The sequence below is a fragment of the Triturus cristatus genome, chromosome 1_1, assembly GCF_964204655.1.
Source record: "Triturus cristatus chromosome 1_1, aTriCri1.1, whole genome shotgun sequence".
In the NCBI taxonomy this organism is placed as follows: domain Eukaryota; kingdom Metazoa; phylum Chordata; class Amphibia; order Caudata; family Salamandridae; genus Triturus; species Triturus cristatus.
Genome location: NC_140579.1, coordinates 814,874,751 through 814,887,975, shown reverse-complemented (window position 1 = coordinate 814,887,975; position 13,225 = coordinate 814,874,751).

Genomic DNA, 13,225 nt, shown 5'->3' with positions numbered 1-13,225 from the left:
GTAGAGTTGCAGAAAGAGGTAAGAGAGGTGCTGATAGAAGAGAGTGAGCTATGGAAAGTGGCAAGAGAGGTGCGGAAAGAGGCAAGAGGTGAATAAAGAGGCAAAAGAGGTGCAGAAAGAGGCAAGAGGTACAGAAGGAGGCAAGGGAGGTACTGAAAGAAGAGAGAGAGCTGCAGAAAGAGGCAAGAGAGATGCAGATAGATGCAAGAGAGGTACAAAAAGAGGCAAGAGAGGTACAGAAAGAAGCAAGAGAGGTGCAAAGAGAGTCAAGAGAGGAACAAAGAGAGGTAAGAGGTGTAGAAAGAGGCAAGAGAGATGCACAAAGAGGAAGAAAGGCACAGAAATAGGGAAGTGAAGTGAAGAAAGAGGCAAGAGAAGAGCAGAAAGAGGCAAGAGGTGTATAGAGAAGAGAGTGAGGTGTAGAAAGAGGCAAAAGAGGTGTAGAAAGAGGCAAGAGAGGTGTAGAAAGAAGCAAGAAAGGTACAGAAAGACACAAGAGAGGTGCAGAAAGAGGCGAGAAGTGGAGAAAGAAGAAATGTACAGAAAGAGGCAAGAGGTGCAGAAAGAGGCAAGACAGGTGCAGAAAGAATAGGGTGAGCTGTAGAAATAGGCAAGACAGGTGCAGAAAGAAGAGTGAGGTGCAGAAAGAGGCAAGAGAGGTCCAGAAAGAGGCAAGCGTTGCAGAAAGAAGAGTGAGCTGCAGAAAGAAGCAAGAGATGTTCAGACAGAGACAAGAGAGCTGCAGAAAGAAGCACGAGAAGTGCAGACAAGGGAAGAGAGGTGCATAAAGAGGCAATAGCAAGAGAAATGCAAAAAAGGAATAAAGGTGCAGAAAGGAGCAAGAGAAGTGCAAAAAGAAGCAAGAGAGGTGTAGAAAGAAGCAAAAGATGTGCAGAACGAAAAGACTGAGGTGCAGAAAGAGGCATGAGGTGCAGAAAGAGGCAAGAGGTGCAGAAAGAGGCAATAAAAGTGCAGAAAGAGGCAAGAGAGGTGCAGAAAGAGGCAAGAGAGGTGCAGGAAGAGGCCAGAGAGGTGCAGAAAGAAGAGTGTGCTGCAGAGAGTGGCAAGAGTGGTGCAGAAAGAGGCAAGAGGAGTGCAGAAAGAGTGAGCTGCAGAAAGTGGCAAGAGATGCAGAAAAATGCAAGACAGGTGCAGAAAGAGGTAAGACATGTAGAAAGAGGCAAGATAGGTACAGAAAGAGGAAGAAAGGCACAGAAAGAGGCAAGAGAGGTGGAGAAAGAGGCAAGGGATGTGCAGAAAGAGGCAAGAGATGTGGAGATAGAAGAGAGTGAGCTGCAGAAAGAGGCAAGAGGTGCAGAAAGAGGCAAGAGAGGTACAGAAAGAGGCAGGAAGGTACAGAAAGAGGAAGAAAGGTGCAGACAAAAGCAAGAGAAGTACAGAAAGAAGCGAGAGGTGTATAGAGAAGAGAGTGAGGTGTAGAAAGAGGCAAGAGAGGTGTAGGAAGAAGCAAGAGAGGTACAAAAAGAGGCAATAAATGTGCAGAAAGGGAGGAGAACTTCAAAAAGAGGCAAGAGAGGTGCAGAAAAAGATAAGAGTTGAGTAGAAAGGCAAGAGAGGTACATATGGAGCCAAAATAGGTTCAGAAAGAGGCATGAGGTACAGAAAGAGGCATGAGAGGTACAGAAAGAAGAGGTGCAGAAAGATGCAATAGAGTTGCAGAAAGAGGTAAGAGAGGTGCTGATAGAAGAGAGTGAGCTATAGAAAGGGGGGAGAGAGGTGCAGAAAGAGGCAAGAGGTGCATAAAGAGGCAAAAGAGGTTCAGAAAGAGGCAAGAGGTACAGAAGGAGGCAAGAGAGGTACAGAAAGAAGAGAGCGAGCTGCAGAAAGAGGCAAGAGAGATGCAGATAGATGCAAGAGAGGTACAGAAAGAGGCAAGAGAGGTACAGAAAGAAGCAAGAGAGGTGCAAAGAGAGGCAAGAGAGGAGCAAAGAGAGGTAAGAGGTGTAGAAAGAGGCAAGAGAGATGCACAAAGAGGAAGAAAGGCACAGAAATAGGGAAGTGAAGTGAAGAAAGATGCAAGAGAAGAGCAGAAAGAGGCAAGAGGTGCATAGAGAAGAGAGTGAGGTGTAGAAAGAGGCAAGAGAGGTGTAGAAAGAAGCAAGAGAGGTGCAGAAAGAGGCAATACATGTGCAGAAAGGGAAGAGAACTGCAGAAAGAGGCAAGAGAGGTGCAGAAAGAGATAAGAGTTGAGTAGAAAGGCAAGAGTGGTAAAGATAGAGCCAAAATAAGTACAGAAAGAGGCATGAGGTACAGAAAAAGGAATGTGAGGTACAGAAAGAAGAGGTGCATAAAGATGCAATAGAGTTGCAGAAAGAGGTAAGAGAGGTGCTGATAGAAGAGAGTGAGCTATAGAAAGTGGCAAGAGAGGTGCGGAAAGAGGCAAGAGGTGAATAAAGAGGCAAAAGAGGTGCAGAAAGAGGCAAGAGGTACAGAAGGAGGCAAGGGAGGTACAGAAAGAAGAGAGCGAGCTGCAGAAAGAGGCAAGAGAGATGAAGATAGATGCAAGAGAGGTACAAAAAGAGGCAAGAGAGGTACAGAAAGAAGCAAGAGAGGTGCAAAGAGAGGCAAGAGAGGAACAAAGAGAGGTAAGAGGTGTAGAAAGAGGCAAAAGAGATGCACAAAGAGGAAGAAAGGCACAGAAATAGGGAAGTGAAGTGAAGAAAGAGGCAAGAGAAGAGCAGAAAGAGGCAAGAGGTGTATAGAGAAGAGAGTGAGGTGTAGAAAGAGGCAAAAGAGGTGTAGAAAGAGGCAAGAGAGGTGTAGAAAGAAGCAAGAGAGATACAGAAAGAGGCAAGAGAGGTGCAGAAAGAGGCGAGAGGTGGAGAAAGAAGAAAGGTACAGAAAGAGGCAAGAGGTGCAGAAAGAAGAGTGAGCTGCCGGAAGAAGCAAGAGAAGTGCCAAAAGAGACAAGAGAGCTGCAGAAAGAAGCACGAGAAGTGCAGACAAGGCAAGAGAGGTGCATAAAGAGGCAATAGCAAGAGAAATGCAATAAAGGAATAAAGGTGCAGAAAGGAGCAAGAGAAGTGCAAAAAGAAGCAAGAGAGGTGTAGAAAGAAGCAAAAGATGTGCAGAAAGAAAAGACTGAGGTGCAGAAAGAGGCATGAGGTGCATAAAGAGGCAAGAGGTGCAGAAAGAGGCAATAAAAGTGCAGAAAGAGGCAAGAGAGGTGCAGAAAGAGGCAAGAGAGGTGCAGGAAGAGGCCAGAGAGGTGCAGAAAGAAGAGTGTGCTGCAGAGAGTGGCAAGAGTGGTGCAGAAAGAGGCAAGAGGAGTGCAGAAAGAGTGAGCTGCAGAATGTGGCAAGAGATGCAGAAAAATGCAAGACAGGTGCAGAAAGAGGTAAGACATGTAGAAAGAGGCAACATAGGTACAGAAAGAGGAAGAAAGGCACAGAAAGAGGCAAGAGAGGTGGAGAAAGAGGCAAGGGATGTGCAGAAAGAGGCAAGAGATGTGGAGATAGAAGAGAGTGAGCTGCAGAAAGAGGCAAGAGGTGCAGAAAGAGGCAAGAGAGGTACAGAAAGAGGCAGGAAGGTGCAGAAAGAGGAAGAAAGGTGCAGACAAAAGCAAGAGAAGTACAGAAAGAAGCGAGAGGTGTATAGAGAAGAGAGTGAGGTGTAGAAAGAGGCAAGAGAGGTGTAGGAAGAAGCAAGAGAGGTACAAAAAGAGGCAATAAATGTGCAGAAAGGGAGGAGAACTCCACAAAGAGGCAAGAGAGGTGCAGAAAGAGATAAGAGTTGAGTAGAAAGGCAAGAGAGGTACATATGGAGCCAAAATAGGTTCAGAAAGAGGCATGAGGTACAGAAAGAGGCATGAGAGGTACAGAAAGAAGAGGTGCAGAAAGATGCAATAGAGTTGCAGAAAGAGGTAAGAGAGGTGCTGATAGAAGAGAGTGAGCTATAGAAAGGGGGGAGAGAGGTGCAGAAAGAGGCAAGAGGTGCATAAAGAGGCAAAAGAGGTTCAGAAAGAGGCAAGAGGTACAGAAGGAGGCAAGAGAGGTACAGAAAGAAGAGAGCGAGCTGCAGAAAGAGGCAAGAGAGATGCAGATAGATGCAAGAGAGGTACAGAAAGAGGCAAGAGAGGTACAGAAAGAAGCAAGAGAGGTGCAAAGAGAGGCAAGAGAGGAGCAAAGAGAGGTAAGAGGTGTAGAAAGAGGCAAGAGAGATGCACAAAGAGGAAGAAAGGCACAGAAATAGGGAAGTGAAGTGAAGAAAGATGCAAGAGAAGAGCAGAAAGAGGCAAGAGGTGCATAGAGAAGAGAGTGAGGTGTAGAAAGAGGCAAGAGAGGTGTAGAAAGAAGCAAGAGAGGTGCAGAAAGAGGCAATACATGTGCAGAAAGGGAAGAGAACTGCAGAAAGAGGCAAGAGAGGTGCAGAAAGAGATAAGAGTTGAGTAGAAAGGCAAGAGTGGTAAAGATAGAGCCAAAATAAGTACAGAAAGAGGCATGAGGTACAGAAAAAGGAATGTGAGGTACAGAAAGAAGAGGTGCATAAAGATGCAATAGAGTTGCAGAAAGAGGTAAGAGAGGTGCTGATAGAAGAGAGTGAGCTATAGAAAGTGGCAAGAGAGGTGCGGAAAGAGGCAAGAGGTGAATAAAGAGGCAAAAGAGGTGCAGAAAGAGGCAAGAGGTACAGAAGGAGGCAAGGGAGGTACAGAAAGAAGAGAGCGAGCTGCAGAAAGAGGCAAGAGAGATGAAGATAGATGCAAGAGAGGTACAAAAAGAGGCAAGAGAGGTACAGAAAGAAGCAAGAGAGGTGCAAAGAGAGGCAAGAGAGGAACAAAGAGAGGTAAGAGGTGTAGAAAGAGGCAAAAGAGATGCACAAAGAGGAAGAAAGGCACAGAAATAGGGAAGTGAAGTGAAGAAAGAGGCAAGAGAAGAGCAGAAAGAGGCAAGAGGTGTATAGAGAAGAGAGTGAGGTGTAGAAAGAGGCAAAAGAGGTGTAGAAAGAGGCAAGAGAGGTGTAGAAAGAAGCAAGAGAGATACAGAAAGAGGCAAGAGAGGTGCAGAAAGAGGCGAGAGGTGGAGAAAGAAGAAAGGTACAGAAAGAGGCAAGAGGTGCAGAAAGAAGAGTGAGCTGCCGGAAGAAGCAAGAGAAGTGCCAAAAGAGACAAGAGAGCTGCAGAAAGAAGCACGAGAAGTGCAGACAAAGCAAGAGAGGTGCATAAAGAGGCAATAGCAAGAGAAATGCAATAAAGGAATAAAGGTGCAGAAAGGAGCAAGAGAAGTGCAAAAAGAAGCAAGAGAGGTGTAGAAAGAAGCAAAAGATGTGCAGAAAGAAAAGACTGAGGTGCAGAAAGAGGCATGAGGTGCAGAAAGAGGCAAGAGGTGCAGAAAGAGGCAATAAAAGTGCAGAAAGAGGCAAGAGAGGTGCAGAAAGAGGCAAGAGAGGTGCAGGAAGAGGCCAGAGAGGTGCAGAAAGAAGAGTGTGCTGCAGAGAGTGGCAAGAGTGGTGCAGAAAGAGGCAAGAGGAGTGCAGAAAGAGTGAGCTGCAGAAAGTGGCAAGAGATGCAGAAAAATGCAAGACAGGTGCAGAAAGAGGTAAGACATGTAGAAAGAGGCAAGATAGGTACAGAAAGAGGAAGAAAGGCACAGAAAGAGGCAAGAGAGGTGGAGAAAGAGGCAAGGGATGTGCAGAAAGAGGCAAGAGATGTGGAGATAGAAGAGAGTGAGCTGCAGAAAGAGGCAAGAGGTGCAGAAAGAGGCAAGAGAGGTACAGAAAGAGGCAGGAAGGTGCAGAAAGAGGAAGAAAGGTGCAGACAAAAGCAAGAGAAGTACAGAAAGAAGCGAGAGGTGTATAGAGAAGAGAGTGAGGTGTAGAAAGAGGCAAGAGAGGTGTAGGAAGAAGCAAGAGAGGTACAAAAAGAGGCAATAAATGTGCAGAAAGGGAGGAGAACTCCACAAAGAGGCAAGAGAGGTGCAGAAAGAGATAAGAGTTGAGTAGAAAGGCAAGAGAGGTACATATGGAGCCAAAATAGGTTCAGAAAGAGGCATGAGGTACAGAAAGAGGCATGAGAGGTACAGAAAGAAGAGGTGCAGAAAGATGCAATAGAGTTGCAGAAAGAGGTAAGAGAGGTGCTGATAGAAGAGAGTGAGCTATAGAAAGGGGGAAGAGAGGTGCAGGAAGAGGCAAGAGGTGCATAAAGAGGCAAAAGAGGTGCAGAAATAGGCAAGAGGTACAGAAGGAGGCAAGAGAGGTACAGAAAGAAGAGAGCGAGCTGCAGAAAGAGGCAAGAGAGATGCAGATAGATGCAAGAGAGGTACAGAAAGAGGCAAGAGAGGTACATAAAGAAGCAAGAGAGGTGCAAAGAGAGGCAAGAGAGGAGCAAAGAGAGGTAAGAGGTGTAGAAAGAGGCAAGAGAGATGCACAAAGAGGAAGAAAGGCACAGAAATAGGGAAGTGAAGTGAAGAAAGATGCAAGAGAAGAGCAGAAAGAGGCAAGAGGTGCATAGAGAAGAGAGTGAGGTGTAGAAAGAGGCAAGAGAGGTGTAGAAAGAAGCAAGAGAGGTGCAGAAAGAGGCAATACATGTGCAGAAAGGGAAGAGAACTGCAGAAAGAGGCAAGAGAGGTGCAGAAAGAGATAAGAGTTGAGTAGAAAGGCAAGAGAGGTACAGATAGAGCAAAAATAAGTACAGAAAGAGGCATGAGGTACAGAAAGAGGCATGAGAGGTACAGAAAGAAGAGGTGCAGAAAGAGGTAAGAGAGGTGCTGATAGAAGAGAGTGAGCTATGGAAAGTGGCAAGAGAGGTGCGGAAAGAGGCAAGAGGTGAATAAAGAGGCAAAAGAGGTGCAGAAAGAGGCAAGAGGTACAGAAGGAGGCAAGGGAGGTACAGAAAGAAGAGAGAGAGCTGCAGAAAGAGGCAAGAGAGATGCAGATAGATGCAAGAGAGGTACAAAAAGAGGCAAGAGAGGTACAGAAAGAAGCAATAGAGGTGCAAAGAGAGTCAAGAGAGGAACAAAGAGAGGTAAGAGGTGTAGAAAGAGGCAAGCGAGATGCACAAAGAGGAAGAAAGGCACAGAAATAGGGAAGTGAAGTGAAGAAAGAGGCAAGAGAAGAGCAGAAAGAGGCAAGAGGTGTATAGAGAAGAGAGTGAGGTGTAGAAAGAGGCAAAAGAGGTGTAGAAAGAGGCAAGAGAGGTGTAGAAAGAAGCAAGAAAGGTACAGAAAGACACAAGAGAGGTGCAGAAAGAGGCGAGAAGTGGAGAAAGAAGAAATGTACAGAAAGAGGCAAGAGGTGCAGAAAGAGGAAAGACAGGTGCAGAAAGAATAGGGTGAGCTGTAGAAATAGGCAAGACAGGTGCAGAAAGAAGAGTGAGGTGCAGAAAGAGGCAAGAGAGGTCCAGAAAGAGGCAAGCGGTGCAGAAAGAAGAGTGAGCTGCAGAAAGAAGCAAGAGATGTTCAGATAGAGACAAGAGAGCTGCAGAAAGAAGCACGAGAAGTGCAGACAAGGGAAGAGAGGTGCATAAAGAGGCAATAGCAAGAGAAATGCAAAAAAGGAATAAAGGTGCAGAAAGGAGCAAGAGAAGTGCAAAAAGAAGCAAGAGAGGTGTAGAAAGAAGCAAAAGATGTGCAGAAAGAAAAGACTGAGGTGCAGAAAGAGGCATGAGGTGCAGAAAGAGGCAAGAGGTGCAGAAAGAGGCAATAAAAGTGCAGAAAGAGGCAAGAGAGGTGCAGAAAGAGGCAAGAGAGGTGCAGGAAGAGGCCAGAGAGGTGCAGAAAGAAGAGTGTGCTGCAGAGAGTGGCAAGAGTGGTGCAGAAAGAGGCAAGAGGAGTGCAGAAAGAGTGAGCTGCAGAAAGTGGCAAGAGATGCAGAAAAATGCAAGACAGGTGCAGAAAGAGGTAAGACATGTAGAAAGAGGCAAGATAGGTACAGAAAGAGGAAGAAAGGCACAGAAAGAGGCAAGAGAGGTGGAGAAAGAGGCAAGGGATGTGCAGAAAGAGGCAAGAGATGTGGAGATAGAAGAGAGTGAGCTGCAGAAAGAGGCAAGAGGTGCAGAAAGAGGCAAGAGAGGTACAGAAAGAGGCAGGAAGGTGCAGAAAGAGGAAGAAAGGTGCAGACAAAAGCAAGAGAAGTACAGAAAGAAGCGAGAGGTGTATAGAGAAGAGAGTGAGGTGTAGAAAGAGGCAAGAGAGGTGTAGGAAGAAGCAAGAGAGGTACAAAAAGAGGCAATAAATGTGCAGAAAGGGAGGAGAACTTCACAAAGAGGCAAGAGAGGTACAGAAAAAGATAAGAGTTGAGTAGAAAGGCAAGAGAGGTACATATGGAGCCAAAATAGGTTCAGAAAGAGGCATGAGGTACAGAAAGAGGCATGAGAGGTACAGAAAGAAGAGGTGCAGAAAGATGCAATAGAGTTGCAGAAAGAGGTAAGAGAGGTGCTGATAGAAGAGAGTGAGCTATAGAAAGGGGGAAGAGAGGTGCAGAAAGAGGCAAGAGGTGCATAAAGAGGCAAAAGAGGTTCAGAAAGAGGCAAGAGGTACAGAAGGAGGCAAGAGAGGTACAGAAAGAAGAGAGCGAGCTGCAGAAAGAGGCAAGAGAGATGCAGATAGATGCAAGAGAGGTACAGAAAGAGGCAAGAGAGGTACAGAAAGAAGCAAGAGAGGTGCAAAGAGAGGCAAGAGAGGAGCAAAGAGAGGTAAGAGGTGTAGAAAGAGGCACGAGAGATGCACAAAGAGGAAGAAAGGCACAGAAATAGGGAAGTGAAGTGAAGAAAGTTGCAAGAGAAGAGCAGAAAGAGGCAAGAGGTGCATAGAGAAGAGAGTGAGGTGTAGAAAGAGGCAAGAGAGGTGTAGAAAGAAGCAAGAGAGGTGCAGAAAGAGGCAATACATGTGCAGAAAGGGAAGAGAACTGCAGAAAGAGGCAAGAGAGGTGCAGAAAGAGATAAGAGTTGAGTAGAAAGGCAAGAGTGGTAAAGATAGAGCCAAAATAAGTACAGAAAGAGGCATGAGGTACAGAAAAAGGCATGAGAGGTACAGAAAGAAGAGGTGCATAAAGATGCAATAGAGTTGCAGAAAGAGGTAAGAGAGGTGCTGATAGAAGAGAGTGAGCTATAGAAAGTGGCAAGAGAGGTGCGGAAAGAGGCAAGAGGTGAATAAAGAGGCAAAAGAGGTGCAGAAAGAGGCAAGAGGTACAGAAGGAGGCAAGGGAGGTACAGAAAGAAGAGAGCGATGTAACGCCCTGAACGTCTCAGGATCGTTTAACAGACACGATAATGAGAACGCAACCACTTGTGAAGGTTTAGTTATTTTAATGAAGGCAAAAATAATACAAGGAATAAACAAAGGTTATAGTCACTGGAATCCTCCAGGCTAAGTACGTTACCAGCCCACAGCACGGATGGTCCTAGCCGTCCTCTGCATATACGCCGATCCCGGCATATGCCAACAGAGGGCAGAAATGAAATGGCCGACAATGCCAATCGGTAGGCTGTGAGGGGCACGAAGAGTGTTGGGAAGAATCGAGGAGTCAGGGAAACACCCAGCCGGGGTCTCTACCTGAAGGGAGCAGCCGCTCAACCTCTTCCTCAGACTGCACCGGGACGCGGAGTCACCTCCTGGTGATGCGTCACCGATACCCCAATCACAAGCAAAGAAGACTGAACCGAGAGCAGCCGCTCGATCGATCCTGTGGACTTCCGAGTCTGTAACGCGGCAAACACCTCCTGGTGTGCGTTACAGCTGGCAATCCCTGTATCTCTGGTCGGGCTGGGAGTTACGACTCCAACCAGCAAAAGCGCCACTGCGCTTTGACTCAGCCGAGTCAAAAAGCGAAGCTCAATGGTTATCCGGTAGAGCTTCCGGGTCCTTCACAGGTGACGATGGGGCAAGACACGGCCCAGGGAGTAACGACTCGACCTACCTCCGTTCTTTCCTTACTGGAGCACCACTCCGGAACACTGCTCTTCACTAAGCAGGTACGTCGGTGTAAACACAATATCCGACAGCGTTGTACCTCCCGGTTCCTCCCTTTATAGGGCGTGTTTTCCTTGAGTTATGTAACAGCTCTCCTGTTTACATAAGGGCGTGTTTTCCTTGAGTTATGTAACAGCTCTCCTGTTTACATAAGGGCGTGTTTTCCTTGAGTTATGTAACAGCTCTCCTGTTTACATAAGCTCTCAACCGCTAAGCATCCTGGGAGATGTAGTCCGTTTTCGCTGGTTACCGTTTTCCTCCCCTCGCATGACAGGAATTCTTGACAGTACATCCTCCCTCTCAGCGGCTCCCCACGGGTCCAGCGCTGGCAGGAAAACGCCGATGGAACAAGGAGACCAAGCGCGGAGCATGAACCCCTTCAGCCGGTTCCCATGACTGCTCCTCCGGGCCATAGCCTTTCCATGCAACCAGGTACCACAGCTTCCCCCTGCGCCATTTGGACGCCCGTATGCCCGACACTTCATACTCCACCTCCGACTCCACGCATACCGGCCTAGGTGTCCCAGACGGCTTGGAGGGCGCTGGTTTGAGCAATGATACATGAAAGACAGGGTGTATCCGCAACGACTGGGGCAAGCACACCTTCACGTTCACGGGACCCATACACTTGGTAATTCGATAGGGGCCCATGTACTTGGGATGGAACACACTGTTCTTTCGAAACCTCATGTTTCTTGTGGATATCCAGACGTAGTCTCCAGTGCGGTACAGTGGCCCGGGCCTTCTCTTCCTGTCTGCCGCAGCCTTGTATCTTCTCTTGGCCTCTATTAGGACAGCCCTTGAGCGCATCAACGTGTCTTTTATGTGTGCCACCCTGTCCGCTGTGGCGGGAATCCTGTCCTCTCTGAACGGATGTAGAAATGGCAAGAACCTGGGATGTTGGCCATAGTTGCTATAGAACGGAGATGCCTGTGTGGAGCTGTGAGTGGCGTTGTTATAGGCTATCTCTGCAACCCATAGCAAGTCGACCCATTCTTCCCTGCCCTGGTCCACAAAACATCGCAGATACTGTTTGAGCGTTTGGTTCAGGCGCTCGGTTTGGCCGTCCGTTTGAGGGTGGTAGCTGGTGGACAGGGCGGTCTTAACATGCAGCGCAGTGCACCAAGTCTTCCAGAATTGTGCAGTAAACTGCGACCCCCGGTCCGACACGATCACCCCAGGTAATCCATGCAGTCGTACCACATTCTTTAGGAGTAGTGACGCCAATTCCCCGGCCGTAGGGACTCTCTTGCAGGGGATGAAGTGCCCCATTTTCGTCAAGTAATCCACCACCACCAGTATTGCCGTCATCCCCTGGTCTACCGGTAGGCCCACCACGAAGTCCAGTGATATGCTATCCCATGGTCTATCCGGGGTCGGAAGTGGATGTAAGAGCCCTTGGGTTCGGCCATGGTCGGCCTTCATGGTAGCACACGTAGGACACTCCTGTCCCCACCTCCTGACATCCACTCTCATGGTTGGCCACCAGAAATGCCGTCCCATGCTAGCCACCGTTTTTTCAAAGCCCAAATGACCTGCGCATGGAGAGTCATGGCACCAGATGAATGCTTGTTTCCTTAGCCCAGGCGTGGGTATCAATAGGCACCTACCCTTCAGGGGTATCCCGTCCTTCAGCTGCCATTCTCTGTGACTGAGGAGCCACTTCCGCCATGCGAATGACCTGATCCCTCTCTTTATTCCCCTCAGGAAAGTATCCGGTTGGATAACCCCCAATACCATCCTCGGGGAAATGATGGAATGCTCGGTCGCAGGCAATGGTTCCTTAACTGCAGATTGACGGGACAGGGCGTCCGCCTTCCGGTTTTCCGTCCCCGGCCGATATGTGATGCGGAAGTTGAACCCCGCAAAGAAGATCATCCACCGCAGCTGTCTGGGAGAAAGGTGTCTTGTGGCCGTCATGAACTGTAGGTTCCGATGGTCCGTGTACACCGATACCACATGTCTTGCCCCCATCAACCAATGCCTCCATTCGGTGAAGGCGTCCTTGATTGCGAGAAGCTCCTTCTCCGCAATATGGTAGTTGTGTTCGGCGTCGTTGAGTTTGCGGGACATGTACGCAACGGGATGAAGCACCCCTGTGTCGTGGTTGCGTTGGGACAAGATAGCCCCCAGCGCTACATCCGATGCGTCCGCCTCCACCACGTAGGGGAGATCCGGATCGGGGTGAGCCAACACCGGCGCCTTACCAAAGGCGCTTTTCAGGGCCTCAAAGGCTTTGTTCGCTTCAGGGGACCAGACAAACTCCTTGGACTTCCTCAGTAGCTGTGTGATTGGGGCCACCAATCCTGAAAATCCATCTATAAACCGCCTGTAAAAGTTGGCGAAGCCAATGAAACTTTGGACGTGCTTCACGCTTTGGGGCACCGGCCATTCTTTCACCGCCTTGATCTTTCGTTCTGCCATCTCCTGTCCCTCTGGACTCAGCATCACTCCGAGGAATTCCACGGATGTGACGTGGAAGTCACACTTGCTGAGTTTACAAAACAGCATGTTTTCCCTCAGCTTTTGGAGCACAGCTTTGACGTGGTGTACGTGCTCCTCCACACTGGACGAATAGATGAGGATGTCGTCGATATATACGACCACGTAGATATCCAACTCCTCTCTGAATACCTCATTCAAAAAGTACTGAAAGGCTGCCGGGGCGTTGCACAGACCGAACGGCATGACGAGGTACTCAAAAAGGCCGAACCTGGTCTTAAAGGCGGTCTTCCACTCGTCTCCGTCCCTCATGCGCACCAGATGGTATGCCCCTTTCAAATCCAACTTGGTGTAGATACGAGCTTTCTTGACCTGTTCCAGAAGTACACTGATGAGAGGCAAGGGGTACCGATTCTTTACGGTTATCGCATTCAATGCCCTAAAGTCCACACAGGCTCTCAGCTCCCCATTAGCCTTCGGGATGAAGAAGAGTGGCGAGGCGGCCGGAGACTTGGACGGGCGGATGAATCCTAGCTTGAGGAGTTTATCCAGGTACCCCCGGAGATGCACGTTTTCAGGCTCCGTCAGGGCATACAGCCTGCCGCTGGGAACGCTGGCCCCTGGCACCAGGTCGATCTGGCAGTCAAACTGTCTATGTGGTGGTAGCACTTCCGCCTTCACCTCATCAAATACATCCTCAAAACTGTGATAAGCCTGGGGGAGAGCCACATCTTTTTCTGCCGCTGTAGCCACCGTCTGACTCCCGCTCTCATCTGCGTCAAGGGATTCCGTTCTTATTCCACAATGCAGGATGCAATACGGTGACGTCAGTTCGATGCGATGTGTTGGCCAATCCACAG